Consider the following 3,585-nt stretch of genomic DNA (forward strand, 5'->3'; position numbering starts at 1 on the left):
CTGGAACGTATCTACGGCTTTGTTACATACTCTTGGTGAGGAAGACAATTCAATCAAGTATATGGGAGAGGCACAAAGCTGGACTACTGGAAAGGGAAATTCAACTCACCCATACTATACCTATCCATGTGGTAATCTGTAATGCAAAAAAGGCACTGGGTGGAGATTCCGAAAGTATCCCAGACACTGGATGATCCTTACCAGACACTAACGTGAAGCCTCAGAGGTGGAGATGGATCAGCCGGTAAAGAAGCTCTTCGCTGTGGGATGCTATTCCAAGCCGCACTCTGGCACACACACCTTCTTCACCATCCAGGATGGAAGCTGGTGGCATGGACAGAAAGGAGGGTCATGGAGACACCTTGTTGTTTTCCTTGCACAAAGCCTTCTCTCTCCAGGGAAACCGTGCAGAGAAGGTAGCCCGCATGCTCTTCAGTGAATATTCCTGACTGTTCCTGAGAAACTTGTGCCCGTCCCAGCTGTTTTCTTCCAAATCCATCTGTTTTCTAGATTAGAAGGCTAAAGCCAACTGTGCACCTCAGAACTGAGTTTTTGTTCCAATTTTCTGCTAAATCTATTCCTTTTTGCTGGGAGTTGCTACCTTTTGCATCTGTTTTGTTCTTCAATAAGCGAGTCTCCCGGGCATTTAAGAATAATGGTGTAATCTGGATATTTTAAGTGCATTCCCCCCACCCCAAAGGAGGACTTGGCAAGATGGAGTGGTCCCCAGTTACAAGTACAAGCATTTGAATCCTAAGAGTTCTGAGAACCGGTGGTTTCCTCCCACCGACTCTGGAGAGGTAGACCTGGAGAGGTCTACCTCTGAAGGTAGACCTGCATACGTGATACTAATGAACAGGAACTATACACCTACCCTGTGTTACAGGACAGTACATGGCAGTCGGTTTGGCAGGGGAGAGGAGGAGTAATGTTGTTGGCTGCTGTGATTAGTTAGGCAGATGGTGCTGGTGTGAGTTCATACTGAAAGTCATTTTGGGACATCCATGTTTGGTCTGGACAGATATCCTTGGCCACATCAGATGCAAGCCCTATCTGCAGAGACTGCACCGATGTCCTAGTGCAGATGTGCACATGCACGGAAGGCTGTAGCAGAGCATCAGCCAATCCAGAGGCAAGCGGAGGGTAATTCCTGTTTGGCTGGAGGCTTTCCTGGCCCACCAACAACTCCTAGATGAAGAGTTACTTAGTGATGCTGGAACAACAAAGAGTCGCCCACGTCATTGCTCCTCAGATACAAGCAGATATGCCACGTTCATCCCTTTAAGTTGAATATGGCCACCACTGGGCTCAGGGTGAAAGCCATCTGGAAAAAAGATGGGCCAGTGGCTTAGGTGCAGGATTCCTGGGTTCTATGTCCAGCTACGAGTTGCTGTGTGCCCTCAGACAAGGTGTTTAATAACTCTGTTCCTCAGTTTCCCTGTCTATCAGATAGTGGTAATCTCACCCCTGGCTCCCAGGTGGATTTGGAGACTTAGTCCATGTTTGACGTGCACTGAGGTCCTCTGTCTGAAGGTGCTGTAGCCAGGTAGGACAGGCCTGTAATACACACACAAGGATGTTACAAAGGTGCCTGATGGAGCAGAGAAGACTAAAGCCAACATGAAAAGACACCTGCTTACAGAAGGAGCAGCTCTGTAAGAGCTATGTGCCAAGTCATATGTGCTACCTCACCGGCCTCTCTTGGCTGGCCACCCAGTTCAGGAGACCAAACTCAAAATGTCCTGGCACAGGCAGTGTGAGTGAGCAGCTTTAAAAGCAGCCATAAACACAGAGCATAAATGGGCTGCCTAGACAGCTTGAGAGAAAGTTACTTGCTCTTTGCCCATAGCAGTTGAGGTAGCAGACACACCGGAGGCATATGGGCAGCATTGCAGGGTAGAAAGGTTCAGCTGTCATGCCTCAGCTAAGGCCACAAGAAGAAAGAAAATAGGCTTTGTTGTAGTCATGGGCCCCTGAGCTACAAGGCAGGGGCCTGCTTTCCTTCTACATCTGTAAGGCACCACATGTTCCTGTGGCACCGTGTAAACACTAGTGGTGGAAGTGACTACAGCTGGGGCCCTTTTCTCTGTAAGAAGGAAAATCCAGCCCAGGCACTGGAGGTGTGGGTGCAGGGTCTGGCATAGGACATGGCTCAAATGAAAGTCCTGAGAAAACAAAGGGCAGGACTAGGAAAAGGGCAGTCACTTGGAGAAGAAAAGGATTCAGCTGAACCAGAAACCAGACTCAGCTTGGAGAAGATAAGGGAGGACATGGAGTGCCCCAGACGGATTCCTAGACCCACACAATCTGGATCAGCTTTGGTTCAGCCTCTAACCATTTGGACACTTACTTGAGCTGTGCGGCCCAGATCCCAGATCGATAATGGTCAATGCACAGACAACACACATCAGGAAAGTGTTGCAAAGGGTGCCTCTGAGCTCCCCTGATCCTGGGCCAGTAGTGCACTGGCATATCTTACTGCAGTCTAAAGGCTGCCAATGGCATTAAGAGGCTTGTATAACAGTGAGGAACAAGAAGGCAAAAGATGTCACTGACACCTCCCTTCCCTCATCCCCATCCCCTAGAGCAGTCACAAATGTGAGAAGCAGAAGTTTTAGCCCAAATCACAAACAGGCAGAGGGTCCCCAACCAGAAGCAAACAGAAATGGCCTTGACACACCCAAAAGCCCAGTTCTACCTCCATGGGATATAAGCAACTACCCTTTACTTCAAGCAGGAGCTGTTTGTGTCCCATGGCTGGACTGTCAAGCACCCTGAGCGCAGAGCCCACAGGGGCTTTATTCTTTTGCCAGAGGTCATAAAAAACTCCCACTGAAAGACCATGAACCCTGTCTGTGCTCAGCATGGCCTTGGCATGGAGCGGCATGGAGCTGCTTTTGGTCAACCAATGAGTTACAAAGTAGAAGGCAAAAAAGATGGCCCCCTCTTTGAAAAGTGACCCTTCCCAGGGACATAAAAGGATTGTTCCCAAAACAAAGGGATTGTTCCCAATACAAAGGGAGTCATGAGTCTAACGTAAAGAAGGGGGAATGTAGGCTGCAAATCAGGAGAAGCTTCCTGGAAAATGAGGTCTGTTCACCTATGAAACTGTCAAGCACAGAATGTGGGGGAGCCCCCACCGCATACGACAGGCGAATCCTCTGTACATCCTCTACAGGGGACAATCCTGCGCTGCCTGAGGGGATGTGGCCTGGGGGAGGCTGATGATGAGCTCTGATGCCTCTGATTCTGTAATTCTCCCAGATCTACAGAACACGACCCAAGGTGATGAGCTCCCAGGGACTCTCCATCTCAGGCTTCAGAGACCAACTCCTGACAATGGAGGCTCAATATGGGCAGGCAGGGATCCTTATGTCTTTTTGGGGAGAAAGAGAGAGAGATTTTTTTCTTTTTCTTGTAATAAATCTCCCACTTTCCTAAGGATAAAAATCAAGGGACTTTGTTAGCCTGGAACTAAACCCTGAGCATCAGAGGTCTTTGCCCTGGTGAGGTGGGAACTCCCTCTCGGATTCAGTGACCCATACTCTCACAATCCTCCACACCCCCCTCCTCTCGCTCCCTTCT

The sequence above is a fragment of the Gavialis gangeticus genome, unplaced genomic scaffold, assembly GCF_001723915.1.
Source record: "Gavialis gangeticus isolate Ggan-Ray unplaced genomic scaffold, GavGan_comp1, whole genome shotgun sequence".
In the NCBI taxonomy this organism is placed as follows: domain Eukaryota; kingdom Metazoa; phylum Chordata; order Crocodylia; family Gavialidae; genus Gavialis; species Gavialis gangeticus.